Source organism: Heterocephalus glaber, unplaced genomic scaffold, assembly GCF_053883595.1.
Source record: "Heterocephalus glaber isolate CG9 unplaced genomic scaffold, H.glaber_assembly_v1.0 deba00001572, whole genome shotgun sequence".
In the NCBI taxonomy this organism is placed as follows: domain Eukaryota; kingdom Metazoa; phylum Chordata; class Mammalia; order Rodentia; family Bathyergidae; genus Heterocephalus; species Heterocephalus glaber.
This window is the reverse complement of record NW_028258357.1, coordinates 368579-385079: the sequence shown is the minus strand read 5'-3', so window position 1 is coordinate 385079 and position 16501 is coordinate 368579. Positions and strand designations below refer to the sequence as shown.

Genomic DNA, 16501 nt, shown 5'->3' with positions numbered 1-16501 from the left:
CACAATTGTCATAAAAGACATCGGAAGCAGCTTTCAAAATTATCTGTCCAAGCACTGACTGCATTTTTATAGGGTGGAAATACCTAAGCAGAAGAGAAACACCACAGCCAGAAATATAGACTCAGAAGGCAGAGTGATGGGGTCAAAGCCCAAATCTCCACTTGACTGATAAATACTTAACTCTGTTATTTCCTTGCCTCCTGAGATATATATTTCTTTGTGGTTTTGATTTGCATCTTGCTGATGATTCATAATGTTGAGGTTTGTTTTGGGTTTTTTTTTTAGTATTTCCCCTATGTTTTCTTCTAGTAGGTTCACAGCTTCAGGACTTAATTTCAGGTTTAAATCCATTTTTAGCCTTTTTGTTGAGACAGGGTCTCACTATGTATCCCAGGCTAGCCTCAAGCTCTCAGTGATCCTCCTGCCTCAGCCTCCCAACTATTGGAATCACAGGTGTGCACCACCATGCCCAGCTTTAAGCCCTTTTTATTTTATGATGATAGATAGCAGTTTAGTTTCACAAGGAAGGTGTTTTAAGCCTCTTCTCAGTGACTGGAATCATTACCTTAGAAGATTTCACTAAAATGGGCCAGAGAATTCTGAGCTTGCCAAGATTTAGTGAACAGACTGTACTTTAAAAGTACATAAAGAAAGATAACATTGAGTCATTTGTAGAAATATGGATGTACATTGAGACCATAGTGTTAAGTGAAATAAATCAGACACATAAGATTAAGACCTAAAATAGTGAGAGTGTGAGCCACATGCATATTTGGAGAAAGAGCATTCCATATAAAGAAAAGATCATTTCAAGCCTTGAAAGAAGAATGTACCCATTTGTCTAAGAAACAGTCAGAAAGTCAATATGCCTACTGCAAAGTCAACCAAAGGAAAAAGAATACAGGTGAGATTAGAAAAGTTAATGTGAAAACACATCTTCTAGGCCTCTGTGGATCACTAAAAGAAATGTAGTTTTTACATTGAATTCAATGAGAAATCATTGCTGTATTCAGAGGAATGCCGTGATTGGATGTTTGTTCTACCCAGATCCTTCTCGTTACAGTATTTTGCATAATCTAAAGGGAGCAAGGCAGAAGCAAGGAGAGTAGTAAAGAAAGTTTAGCAATAAGTTTCTGAGAGAAAACAGTAACTAAAATGGAGAGAGAAGTGCAGGTGGTAAGCAGTTACTTGATTTTTTATACTTTTAGAAGGTGAAGATGATAGAATGCTTTGATAAATCATATTATTATGAAATAAAAAGAATAAATATGATTTAGATTCCTCTTTCCTGAACAACTGAAATGAAGAATTGTCATTTACTGAGAAAGGAAGACTGCAAAAGAACAGATTTGGGGAAGAAAATAAGTGGTTCCATTTTGTTCACATGCAGTTTGAGGTGCCTTTTAAGTATCTAAGTAGAGTTGTTGATCAAAACAATGGATTCATGAGTTTATTGTTACTACACTTGATCTTAGCCAAAAGGCAGAGAAGCAATGATGAGTTTATTGTTGAAAGTGAGAAATCTAGGACACAGATATAAATTTGAGAGTCTTCAGCATTTGAGAATATTTAAAGTCAAGAGACTGAACTAATTTGGTAAGGGAATCTCATATCAAACTATGAGAAGACACCGTTAACTGATGCCTCTAATATTTGTAGCTGAGATACATGAGGAAAACTAGCACTAGAACTGAGGACTGTACAGGGGCACTTCTCCATCCAGTTTCATAGATATTTTCAAAAGCATGCTTGTTTGATGTATGGAAATACATGGTAAGTCAAAACAAGAGCTTGGCTTGGGGTGTTGATGAGCTGGCAATATCAAGAGAATCTATACATAAATCAACTTAATTTAAATAGTTTTCACTTTACTTCCTCAACAAGTTAAACAACATCTGAGAGTAAGCAAGATGAGAGGAGGGTGGGAGTACACACTACACACGCAAGGTTAACTCTCTCTCTCACTGGGTCAGCAATATAAACTCACCAACAACCTGTGTGTCTCATGATTTCACTTGTAGATGTCTTTGCCACAGTCTTTTTCAAGGGTAGGAATTGCCTAATGGTCTGCATGCAGCAATTTGCCACAGCTCTGCATGTTTGCAAGGACACAAGAAGCCAATGTATCTCCTGATCTAACCAACCGGACCTTTATGCAAATTGGGAAACAAGATACTCTGGAATTGCCCATTCAATTGGCTTTCAGTGATATCAATCTTGTTCTGATTGGTTAGACTCAAAGTTATAAAGTCCTTATATCATTAACTATATAATGGTTTTATGCGTTTTATCATTCATTATTTATGTATTATAGAACTTCTTTTGTTTTTCAAATCATATTTGCATATGTGAGGCACATGTTAATCTCCTTTGAATGAAATGCCCTGGCTTATCCAAAATGGAGTTAAGTGTGTTTACAGAGTTGACAACTATTGAAAAAACATGTTTAGAGCAAAGGAAAATTTGGTAAGAAAACTTGTAGATCACTTTTAAGCACAGCCAAAATGGCTGTTTGTTCTTTCTTATTAAAATATAGATAAGACATCAGTTACAAAAATGTATTTCCACTATGACACGTGCCTGGCCATATCATCATTCTTCTAACTTAAATTCTTCCAGGGCTTCCCACTGTACTTAAGAAAAAGACCAAAATGCCTAAAGTGGCCACCTGGATCTTGCAAGGTCTGGCCCTCACCCACCTCTCCAGCTTCATCTCAGAATAACCTTCTTCATCCTCACTGGGCTTTTTGATTGAAGCCCATTCAGAGTAGGAACTTTGTATGTAGCTCTCTCTGCTAGGAACTCTTCACATCCACCCTCCAGCCATCCTCCAGTCACCCAGCTCATACACTTAGAAATCTCAGGTCCTCTCTTTTTTTCTCAAAGAAGAAAGTCATGTCCTTCCTGACTCTTCAAGGCTATATCATGAACCCTGACTATGTTCTTTTAAAGCACTTGGTGTTCATTGTATCATTTATAATTTTATATATAAATATATATGATATATTATTAATATCTTCCTAATTAGATTGATTAATATCTTCCTAATTAGAGAATAGATTTCATTGCATCCTAGTAATTGCTACAATGCCTTGTTATACTGTAGGTTTTCATTAATATTGTAGCTATTTCATTAATATTTGCCAAGTGAAACAATACATAAAAAGTACTTGTCACTGAATCCTGAAGCAAGGTAACTGTCCTAAAATTCTTATTTGTTCACTTAACAAAGTGCAAGTTATGTTGAGGAATTCTGTGTACAATGCAGGCATCTTAAATTTCCAGTGCAAAATTTTTTGCATTAGTGATGCAGAAGCTAAAATAGTGGATATTATAATTCATGCTCAGTGATATTTTGAACAACAAATGGGATTTGTTTTCAATCTGGGTAACTAAAACACATACATTACATATGGAAAAACATAGCTTACTAAGCAATGAATGTGAGTGGAATTTGACTCATTAGACCTCCACAGTTAATGAATTCAGGGACTTTTATAAACATAGCTACAATGCCTATGGGCATGATACATAAAATGATTGCATTCAATATGCTCACATTTAATCAAAGAAAGAATTTTGCCAAATCTGTTGGCACTTCAGTGCTTACACTAGAAATTAAAATTGCAATATGTATTCTGGGCTGACTACCATCCAAATCTTTTGATTATTAGTTAAGTAGGTTTGTAGGACAATTTTGAACTGGTATTTATTTAAGCCTAGCCAAAGATTTATTATGCAACTGTGAATAAAGTCCAGTGAAAAACAGTTGTCCCATTATCCTTCCCAACTTGGGTTAAATGTTTTTGCCTCTCTGAATGCTGATCACTCACACCAAAAATTCATTCTTTTCACTCTAAGCCCAAACAACCATACCACTTTTTTTTTTATATATATCTTTGAATAGTCCTCTGATTGTTTGGCTAGGAAAACAAAAAAGGACAGGTTGTTCAGTAGTTAATTTCAGGCCTAAATGAGCAGAAGGAAAGGATTTTGTTGAGTATGAGTAAAGGAAGGCAAGAAGTTCAAAGTTGGGGGAAGAAAAGGCAGCAAGAGCCTGAAGTCTTTTCCCAACTAGAGCAATGTGTCTTTTAGAGGACAGTTTCCAGTCAGCAGGGTGCATGAGAGTTGATCAGCATATGATAGTAAAGTTAAAAAGAATTTTGGCTAGACCAACCCTGGAAAAGTCCTACACACTTTTGTTCTCACTTGTGCTCTTCAGCTTTATCATCTGGGAGACCAACTACCTGACACACACAACTCCAAGGAGGAGAAGTTTGTTTGGCTCATGATTTCAGAGAATTCAGACCACATATGGCCTGCTGGCTCCAAGATAGAAATGGCACAGTAGAAATCCATGGTGGAGAAAAGCTGCTCAATTCAGAGAAGTCAAGAAGTAGAGAGAGAGACAAAGGAGGACCTGGGGACATGAATAGATCCTTCCAGGTCAAGTCCCCAGTGACCCACCTCCTCTGACCAAGCTCCACCTCCAACAGCACATGCAGCTATAAATTTATCAAAGTATTAATCCACCGATGACTATAGTATACCCGTGATCCAATCACTTTCCAAAAGCCTCACCTCCGAACCCATGAGACTTTGGGGGGACATTTTAGGTCTAAACCAAAACACACCCTTTCATATCATACTGTTTTATTTTCAGCATAACATTAATTACCTAAAATCTATGTATTTATGCATATATTTGTAAGTACATACTGGTTTATAGTCTTTATAGTCCTACTCTATAGAGCTCTGAGAGTAGAAACCTTGTTGGTTTTGCTCTGGAGAAGTGTCCTACTACCTAGAAAAGTATATGGCACTTATTAGGACACTCAAAAAATCTGTATTAAATGTATTAAAGAATGTTTATAATCCCCACATACTCTTATCTAGTCTCTAAAGACCTTCCCAGTTCCATTAAGTGATATAATTTGCTACCTCCATTCTCCATTCTGGATTATAGTATCTCATTCACCCACCTATTCATTATTTCGTGTGTTCATCCATCCATTCACTCACTCTTTCATTCAGCCATACAATGAGTATGTGCTACCTGCTGAGCACAGCACAAGACATTAAGGTGCTAAGGCTAAATGAAACTCTGAGTTCCTGTTGCAGTCTAGAGGAGGAGGCAGGAAATCCAGGGATGTGACAGAGATGTACACAGGCTTTTTGTGAGACTGCATAGGAAGCACTCTTGATCCAGACTTGCAGCTCAGGAAAGGCTTCAGAAAGAAGGAATTATGTAAGATGATATCTGAAGTCTAAATAGAAGGGAATCAGTTTTAGAAAGAAGAAATTTTATTTCCAAGGCTGGGAGGCTAAAATAGAATATGGCATATGTCAAGAACTTCTTTATTCATCTGGCAAATCCCAGCACTTAAACCCAATAAGTAGTCAATACATTTTTATTCCAAAGGTTGTATGGTTTCTCCATTGATAAAAATAATCATCCCTTAAAAATTACTCTGTGATTTCCTTACCTTCATTTAAAAGTAATATAGTTTTGCTTCCTTGCTACAGTAATACACAGCTGAAGTAGCACTCATTCCTATACATACTAAATAACAGTACTCTAAAAAATAGAACCTGTATCTTCTATGCATTACTACACAACTTTTCGTACATTAGTGGTGCAGCAACTCCAGTTGTGGGTGTTAAAAGGACATTCCCCCATCCTATACCCAGCCTCTTTGTGTCTAAAAGGAAATCATCATCTATCTCTATCTTAGGAGAAAGAAAGAAGGTGCTTGAAATCTATCAAAAAGCTTTCACTACTCTTTGAAGAAAACAATAAACTCCATTATTCTTTCAGTATTCTGGGTCTTCCAGTATATCCCATGCTAGTTAATACAGAATAACTTTTTGGGAATTTCTTGGCACTCATAATTTATGGCTGATTTCTCTCTGTTCTTTATGATTTTCAGCCAAATACCATCTGTTCTGTACTTTCAATAAGTGCCTGTCACCAAAGAGATTCACTGCCCATGTAAAGTTCAAAGGGGGAGCACAAAAGCTGCAGAAATGTTTCACATCTCAATCTGTAAAACAAATGCAAATACTAATTCCCAGGGAACACAGGAAACCAGTTAGAGTCCAAAAATGGTCCAGTTATTAAGACAATGAAGAAACATACAATAAATAGCTTACTATTTCACATTAAAACAAAACTAAACAAACAGCATTAAATATAACAGGAAGGGGGGTTGCTGAGACAACATTACATGTAAGCCTGCATAATGTCCAGCATTTCACCCTGATAGTCACCTCAGCCCCATTCTGGTTGACCAGCTTTCTTTCTTCTCTTTTTCCTTCTCTCTTTCTGCACAACACACATATAAAACCGGGAAGTTTAAAATATGGCCAGTTTACATAAAAATTGTGATTTTACTTTACCTTGGAAGAATAGCCCTGATCCCTTCTTGGTAATGATTAACCAGAGCACTCTCTGAATTTTCTCATTTGCCAAACCCCTTACTATTTCCTTTCAATCACATATATTACCTGTCTGGTTTCTACAGCAGACTTTTTATTTCTCTTTCTCTTTTAGTAGACATATGATTTTGTATGTGTTTTCATTGTGTAAAATTTTCCCTTTATTCAATTTTTAGCTCTATAAAGATTCTCTGCTTCATTTTTGTATTTCCAAGGAGCCTATAATGGATAATCAATAAATATTTGATGGAAGAATGATGGCAAATGTGAAGCAATTTTACAGAGCTGAAAACCGACTGGTGCAGGAGTCAGAATATCTGGCTTTTTTGTTAGCATGCTACATGATCTTCAGCAAGACATATCACCATGAAACTGGGGAGGGGTCCCTCAGTTTCTGCTATTTTTTGTTTTGTTTTGTTTTGGTACCAGGGATCAAACTCAGGACCTTGTGCTTTCGAGCCAGGCACAGTGCCACTGAGCTAAATCCCCAACCAATTTCTGTATTTTTGAAAGTAGGGGAGTTAGTCTGGAAGATTACAATTTTTTTGTTTTAGAATTTTATGATTCTAGAGTGCTTTGAACTGGAATTTTATCAATTTCTATAAATTTATCAGCTGGGTCATGAAATCCCACCCTCCTCTCCACTGAATACAAGTGGGAGGTCATTCTAATTATAATTTTGCAAAGGCAGGCAAGAGAGGATGTCAAAGAAAATAATACTTGGCACATTGTGAATGAGATTTAAAACCAAATATTTTTAGACTGTGTTCTTTCTTTGATGTGCTGTTATCTAACTCCTCTTTGCAGAGGTCTCATTTCAGATGTGATTTAGAGGTAATAACATGGTAAGAGTCAAGCAACTCCGTCTTCACCCTATGTCACACAAAAGGAGAGAGGACAGTACCAGAAAATTTATCGTGAAAATTTTGCAGACTCATGTGTTTTTTTTTTTCTATTCCACAGAGCAAAGAGAATTCTATTGCCTAAGTAAAGATATAACAATTGCAGTAAGTTCTTTATTTCCAACAGAAATGTCAAAATTTGAACAGAATTTCTGTAATATTCACAACTGGGGACACATTCTCCCTGCTGTCTTTGAGAGGCTCAAAATAATTTCATAACATATATTCTCTTTCTCCTGACTTGGTGGAAGTTTCAAGTAAGAGATTTCCTTCTTAAAATGTATCACAATACAAATAATAGTCATTGTAGAAAATGAAAGTACAAACACAAATGGAGATACTAGAATTAAATTCATCTAAGTGCTACCATATACACAGCTCCTCTTAATAGTTCCAAACAAAAGCACAACACATACACATACAGAATTTTGAAGAGGACATTTGTCACTTTGTCCTCTAACATCTTTCCTTTCCTGCTAGTACTCCAGTATCTTTATGGACTATCAACTGTAGCTCCTAATATATAATTTTTCCAAGATGTTAAATGTAGGTATTAGGGGGAAATGCCGACTCCTCTTTCTTAGGTCTCTATACAGTGCTGCTTCTCAGCCTCAGCATTTCTGATGTATTGAGCCTGACAATTCTTTGTCATGGTAGCTGTCCTGTGGATTGCAGGATGTTTAGCAGCATTCCTGTCTTTTGCCCACTAGATGCCAGTACCACCCCTCCAGTTTTGTGGACCAAAGTTCCTCTTAGATTTTGCCAAATGTCTCCTGGGGACAGAGTGGGGGATGAGGTAAAACAGGCCCTGGCTGAAAGCCAGCGTGCACAATGAACATCATAGATGGAAATTCCAGGAAGAGTAACAGCTCCTCCTTCATAGGAAGGAGGCAGGAACTGAGCATGCACCTTACCTACTAGATTCCCTTTGGGATCTACTTGCCACCAAAGAGCAAACTCTCTCCTCTTTTGGATTTTGCCATAACTGAGGCTACATTGATAGGCAGAAAAATATTTGCTTCTTACATTCTGTTCTTTAGCAAGGACTTCAGATCAGGACTTTGAAAGACACAAGACTGTTGAGCTCCACATGGACTCTGATACCAAACTTCAAACTTTAAATCTTTAGTGCCAGACCAAGACAGAAAGGGCTATATCAGGTGAAATTCCATTCTTCATTTTGTTGTCTTGAACTTTATTCTTGACAAAATAAGAGCTAACATCTTAGAACTATGTGTCCTCCCCACCTGTTTCTACATGGACCTCCTCCATTACATCATGACACAGTCTCAACCTGGTTATAGTTTTGTTTATTCCACAAATTCTGGCTTAAAATGTAAAAGCATGAACTGTGATTTTTACTCAGTTAGATGGTTGATTGTGGTAATTATGAAAAAGTTTACATAGTTCTTTACTATAAAGAGGATAAATGTCCTTCTTTGGGAGTAGAGAAACAACTCAATGATGCTTTTGTAAAACTAAAGGGCAGGAAAGTGATTATGGAAGTCTCTGGAACAATATGTTTCTTGGAACTGCAGTTTCTAAGAAATCAAGAAATGCTTTGATAAATAGATTGCAGCCTCAGATTCAGAAAGGAGTGAGGAAAGAATAAAAAAAAATAAGGAAAGTCAATTATTTAACTTGAGGAAGAGAAAGAACTCTTTAATTTTAAAAGCATAGAAGATATTCTAGACAGATATGAAGGGAAAAATAATATAGATCTTCAAGACCACAATGAATTGATATAAACACAGCAAAAGAATGCTTCTAAATTTTCCTTTTTTTAACAGAGAATTTACAAAATAGAGCAATTATATCAGTTTCCACAAAAGGTAGCTAGGGTAGAATAACTTCTAAGAGAAGAGAATAAGGTATTAAAAAGCAGGTAAAGATGACTTCCACACAGAGCAGAATTCAGAAAATTACTGACCTTGAACCACATGGTAGTTCAAGTAAACCTTGAACACAGTCAAAGTGAGCTCACTTGGGAAAATCTCTTGAAGAATAGGACAGCTATAGCAAACAGTTAATATAGAAAATATAGACCAACTTGAGAAACAAAGACCAGGATGATCAATATAGAAATACTCAATATTCAATAAATACTCAGTGAACTTTTAACGTGACTGTCAATAGATTTACAGATGTCACCTAAACTTTGAGGGATAGGCTCCAGGAAGTGTTGGCATTATGAATGCAGGGGAACACAAAGACATGATGACAAATACTAAAGGAAGTTGGGAAGAATAATAATACAGTCCTGTCCGATCTGTTCTGAATACTTGTCTGATAGAATATCTCCTGCTGGGATTACCTGATTTTGGGAAATAATGGCAGACTAATTCATTTGAAGAATGAAAGCTTTCCACAACACCCAAAACATCATGTATCTGTCTATGACAGACAAGACAAAAAGCTAGAAGAATATCTAATAAAAATAAAGTTTGAGCCAGCGAGGAAAGGAAATAAGACACTCAAATATAATAAATACAGCTAGTCCTACCTGTGTAAACTCGAGAAGAGAGCAACTTAAGAATTAGGCAGCAGGGTCCCGAGTTCGATCCCCAGAACAACAACAACAAAAAAGAATTAGGCAAAATATTAAAGCTGATCTAAAGATTTCTCAAAGCAGTAGGAGAATATCAAAAGCAAATAAAGGAAAATCACAACAAGTATGAAGCAATAAATGTCTGAAACATTTAAAACTTTCAGAAAGACAATGTAGCTCAGGGCAGAGTAATTGGTCTTCACTGGGAGTATAGTCTCCAAAGATTTAATAGGAACATCAGTTTATCTGCTGAAGGCGATTCTGCAGCTGAACAAATGTTAAGGGCCAGTTGAAACTTTATTTACCTTACTAAAGCTTCCACAAACCTAAAAAATATTGTACAAGAAGCAGTGACAGCAGCCATTTTGATTGTGCCCTGGAGAAAGTGGAGACTGTCAATTAGTGCAGAATCAAAGCATCCTTGAAAAATTATGGAAGGAGTTGGAAATAAAGGAATTTTGTATATGCTGAACAAGAAATAATAAAACCTGGCCAGTGGGGATCCCACATTGCAAATTTTAAACATTGAGTAATATCATAGTGTGTCTAAGTTAGCAGTTGAGAAGCAATTAAGAAAAAAAGGTTATTCCATAGAGAGGGGATAGTATCTTTGAGACTAAAAGGCCTGGGGCAAATATCACAGTTGAAGGATTGCAATTAAGTCTGGTATAGGCTGATGGTCAAAGATGAAGTCAGAGACCGGCTCTTACGTATCAAGAGCTCAACACATAATAGGAACTAAGTATATGTTAGAAAAGGGTATAAAATCATATAAGAAAGAAGAAATTGTATAAGTAAGAAATTATGACACAATTGATAAAGTTGGAGTAAGGAAGGGGTCATATTGAAAAAGTCAAATAAATAGCTCTATACTTCATTGATTACTTATTGCTGCATGACACTGTGCCCCAAAATTTAGTAGCTTAACTCATTTTATTTTCATAATTCTGTGGGTTGGCTGGGAAGCTTTTCTGCTGATCTCACTTGAATTTCTTTGAGTAGCTGTGTTCAGCTTGTTGCTGGCTGTTGCTTGTGCTGGGGAGGCCCGGGTATTCTCCATATATAGTCTCTCTGGGGCATCTTAAATCTCCTGAAATTGCAGGCTGGTATTATTTGGTTTGTGTGGATACTTTCCCATTGTTTTGGGACTTCAAGAGACTAACTCAATTTAAAAATTCATTAGAACTTTTTTATTTTTGTGAAGTTTTCAAATCAAGTTTTTGAATTGTTCTTTCTTCCTCTTTTCTTTGTTCACCTTTTTTATGATTGCTATTATTTGGATGTTAAACTACTTTCCCTGGTCCCACACAGTGTCTAAAATTTTCTCTATTTGAGCTCTCTGTTCTATTTTCTAGGAGGCATCTTTAACTTTATTGTTCAATTCTTTTCCTGTGTAATTATTATTTTTTAATTCCATGAGCATTTTTTGTTTTACAAATATCCCCTTTTCATTGGTTTCTTTCATAATAATACAACAGTTCCTAACCATCACAGGTCTGGGCTTCTGATTCATGTCTAGTTTATGGCACATAGTGGGTTCTCAAATATTTGTTGGGTGAATCTCTCTCTCTGGGGATAGTTTTGGAGAATTTCTCTGCATAGTCTGTGTTTCTTTCACAATTTTATTTCTACTTCCTCTGGATGTTTTCACTGTGCATCCATTGGTTCTTTATTCTCTTAAAAACCTAACTGAAAGCTCTGTAGCCACAATCAGAACATGTTGGCAGATTCTTATGTAGCAGTCATTTAGACTTTAAATATCTGGTCCCACACTTTAACATATATTTATTTAAGTACAGAGTGCTTTAAATCATGTGGAACATATCCAGAAGTGAAATTTTATACTTTCTATAATTTTTGTCATCTTCCTGAACTTTTCTAAATCATTCACAGAGCGGTCTCACAGAGTAAGATCACATTAAATGCATTGTGTCTTAATTCTTCTATCTGAATATATTCACATAAGTATCTAAAGACCTGTATTCAGGGATATTCATTACAGTATTTGTTAAAATCAATGTATATGTTATTGCTGTGAGAGGCTAGAATAAAGGATGGCATACTCATGACATGGAATGCTATATTGATTTTGAAAAGCATGAGACAGATTTATATGGAAAAAATCTGATTTTGTTATGAGTGAGGTACAGAACTTAAATAATTGTGTCCTGTCCTACTTCCATAAAAGTTAATAAACACAGATGTAATTAATCTTTCTTAGAAACAAAGCCTAGTTTATTAGGGAAGGAAAGAGCCTCTGCTCTTTAATTTTTTCTAATTTAATTTAACTTTCTTCTCATTTATTCAAGATATTAACAAAAATTCACAATTGTAAAATTATCCTTATGTTTTCTTTATCTAACTTCCCAAAATTTTAAGCTGTTTCCTAGTATATTACTACATGTCAGTTACTTGTTACATACAGGCATTCTTTGATTATTATTTTTAGTTTTGATGTACTTCATTTTTTTAAATTTTCATAGATGTTTCATATTCGTCCATATTTTCCTTTTATTAGTATACATCTTTGATATGTACATACATTAACTTGTCACAACTACATATAAAGTAGACCCTATTGTCTTCATTTTTAAGATAAGAATACTAAAACCAAGAAATTAGGTAATATGCTCAAGTTTACTAGCTAAGATTTGAACCTACAAAATCTTTTTCCAGTACCTAGGCTTTAACTGATATGCTATACTATTTATTTAAACACTATAGGCTGAATTTTCTGTTACTTCCAGAAAGAACATTTCTAGCTGACTGGAAGGATGAACTTTTATCATTAATATTGTAGTTGGACATTCTAAAAAAAGGAGCTTTAACCCTTTCACTCAAACTGCTATTTATTCTAATATGCACTATTCCAGGCATCTTCCCCTTTAATGGATCATAACATCTACAGATATTTCATTATTAATCTATATTGCTCTAAAGGCTTCAATTCCAGCCACGAGTTTATCTCTCCTGGTGCTGACAGCAGCCAAGAAACATTTGTACCCAGAGATTTTTTCTGAATGTCTACTCTTTGATAAACACCAGAATCATCCTAGAATGGGCCTTTAACGCAAGAGATATACTCTTCCCATATCCTATCCTTGTCCTTCAGAGTATGCCAGATAGTTTCTTCATGTAAAGCTTATAAAGTACAATATAATTAAATCTACATATGTAATATGACTAGCACACCAAAATTATTTCATTCCTATAATCAGTAAAGAAAATGAATCAAATTGGAATAATAACATTTTTAACGCTTCAGCTCCAGTTTTACTTCTCATATTTTAAAAATTATTTTATTGGGGAGTAATTGATTTTACTTCTAATTTTCCAAGGAGCTCTCGGAGCCCACATGGCTCTTTCTATAGAATTGTCTCTTACTAGTAGAAACATTACTTACTGTTACTACATATAATGTGGTACAATAGCTTGCACTTGATAAAATTAAAAATGATAAAAAACTACATTAACTTAAAACATTCCTTTTTCTCTCAGAATTGTATTTCCACCTTGATTTGCTCATATAATCATAATTTAATCATTTTTTGAGATTCAGTGTCCTTTACATATCTCACTATTATAATTTTCTACAACAAAAGTACATCTATACCCAGGTATGCTGACACATACCTGTAATCCTAGCCACTTGTGAGGTTGAGGCAGAAGGATGTCAAGTTCTAGGCCAGCTTCAGCAACTTGAGGAGACCCTATCTCAAAAGAAAAAAAAGTTTCTGGGGATTTAGCTCAGTGGTTTCCCCGCCTGCTGCACCAGCTCAAGGACCCAAGTTCGATCCTCAGTACCAAAAAAAAAAAAAAAAAGCCAGGGGGCGCTGGGGAAAAAGGACAGAATTCTCTAGGTTCAGTTGCTAGATTAAAAAGTGCATCAATAATTTTAATTTTTATGAAACTTCCTCTTACAATAAGATATTCAATGTTAAAACATTTCTTCAGATTAATTTATGCTTTTCTAATCAGCAGTAGAATATAATTGATCAAAACAATTAATGTATTGTGTATTTTGATATTTCTTCAACCTAAAAAGAAAAATATATTTGAAATATCTCTTAATAAAATACACAAGGTTTGCGAGGGCAATAAGAAAGATCATGAGGACACTTTGAGTATCTAAGGATAACTCATTGATAATCATAGTCATACTATGACAGGGAACAGATCAGTTCCAAGTTTTCCATAATAATAAGCACTAACAAATTTTATTTGCATCCATTGTTAAATCAATTTCATTCAATTCACTGAACTATTTCTATGATATCTGCCAAAATGACATAGTGATCTAGGACGATATTTTTAATAACCTATTAGCAGATACCTTGATTTCTGTCCCCAGTGTAACTTGCTGAAGCTTCAAATGTTATCATTACAATGCAGTTTCCATATAGGTGAGTCAATTTATTTTGAGACTTTCTATTCTCTTTCTCTGTCCCACTAGCCAATTTTCTCCCATAACCAACACCAAACTGTCTGATTACATATCTTTTAGAATAAGTCTGACATCTGGTAGAACAAGTATGACTATTAATTGGGATTGTCAAATTGACTGAATTAATCAATTAAATGCACAGCAGATTAATAAAGGACATTTCAGAATGTGTCATGGTGGATGGTGGGGGCATGACCTTCAGAACTATATATGGTTCCTAGTCTTTTCTTCTCTGGAGCTCTTTCCAAACCACTTTGCTTTATGGCCCTCATGATGTGAGAAGTTTTGTTCTACCACACCCTCTCATCATGCTATTTCTGCTTTGGAGCTGGCTGATCATGGACTGAAACCTCTGAAACTGTGAGGCAAATAAACGTTCTTCTTTGAATTTAGCTGTGTGAGGTGTTTTGTCCCAGCAGTGGAGAGCTGACCAATACAAATAACTCCACCTTTTGTTTCTTCAGTTATGTCTTGGTTGTTTTATATAAATGTTAGAATTAGCTCATGTTCCCTAATGAAATTATACTAAATTGAGAGATTAAATTTGATAACAATGTTTAATTTGGGGCTTCTTTTTTTTGGTTATTTTATTCTTTTTAAATTTCTTAATTTAGATGAATAGCTAATTAAATTTGATTATTTCTTATATGATATTTGGAAGGTTGTATGTACCTCCCACATCTTAATATAATACTAAACGTTCAGTTCCAAGATTTTCCAAAATCTCTTATCTTTGCCTTACCCTTGAATTACTTATAGTTGTAGTTTTTAAATCTTTCAATATGTAGGGTTTTCTAAGTGACCATTTTTTATGTGTAATCAAAATCAGTTGCAGTATGGCCAAACAGGATGGTCTGTTTGTTATGGATTCTTTCACATTTGTTAAGATTCCCTCATTAATCCTAGCCCCGCTTTCATCATCTATAAAATAATTCACATAAGAGGTTAATCACTGTAACTATCCAGACCTCAGTGCTCAATAAATACCTGTTATTAAGACAAAGCAATAAACTTACAGTCCTTCTGGGTCTAAGCACATAAGTACATGTTAGGAGTTGAGGAGCAACAGGTTTCTCACAGATGACTTAAAGTGATGAAACACACCAGTTTAACATGAGGCACTGGGTTGGATACATAGCACAGAAAAAAAAATTGTGTGATGTAGAACACAGCAGTTTAGAATTATTGAAACAGACATTTGATTTCAGGAGAATGCCTTTTAAAATTTCCCTGCTGACTTCTCCTGCCCCCATTAAGTTTGTACATTTTAGGTATAAAATACAGTTATGTACATCATTGGGATCTTGTACCATTACATGAGTATCTTGGTTCTTATTTTTTTCCCCTTCCTCTGCCCATCCTTCCCTATTTGCAAAGACTTTCTTTCCATTTTTTTCCTTTTCTCACATTTTTTCATTTCCCTTCTTTCCTTTCCCCTACCCCTTCCACTTCCCCCACTTCTTTAGACCTTTTCTTCCTATTACACAATATCAATTATATATTTTTAAAATTACAATATCAAGACCTAGGAGACATTACCACAGATTTTACAGAATTTAAAAGGATATAGAAAGCATATTACAAAAATCTGTTTTGAAATAAATTTGACAACTTCTAAGAAGTACTTTGGAAGACAAATTAATGAAACTAACTCTGGAGGAAATATAAAATTTGAATAGCGCCTATTAAAGAAAGTATATTCCTAGCTTAAAAACCTACCTATATGACAACAATAGGCTCATATACATTTTAACTGATAAATTATATCAAACAATTAAAGCAGAAAAAAGAAGGAACACTTCTCCCCTCATTTTAGGAAATCAACATTGTGCTAATCCTAAAACTGGGTAAAGATAATAGAAGAAAAAAGCATGAACATAGATAGAAATTTGTTTAACAAAGCAAACTATTAGAAGTCAGATCTGGCAGTATGTAGAAAGTGGTTTTATTATAGGGATGGCAGTGTTAGTTCAGCATTAGAAGATCCACCCCCAAAAGTCATCATTTTAACAGAGGAAAGGAAAAAGCCATATGATCCTGTCAGTAGTTGGAGAAAAAGTACTGGACTAAATTCTACAGCTGTTCATGGTAAAAGCTATCAGGAGACTAGAAGTAGAACAGAACCTTCTCAACAGATCAAAGGCATTTACTCCATACTTCCAGCAAAAA

General features: G+C 35.1%; 1 pseudogene; it reads right to left on the bottom strand.

Annotated features, from left to right (window-relative positions):
* Window positions 1-1415: 1415 nt before the first annotated feature.
* LOC147823544 (U2 spliceosomal RNA) lies at window positions 1416-1495 on the bottom strand (annotated as a pseudogene).
* Window positions 1496-16501: the final 15006 nt, after the last annotated feature.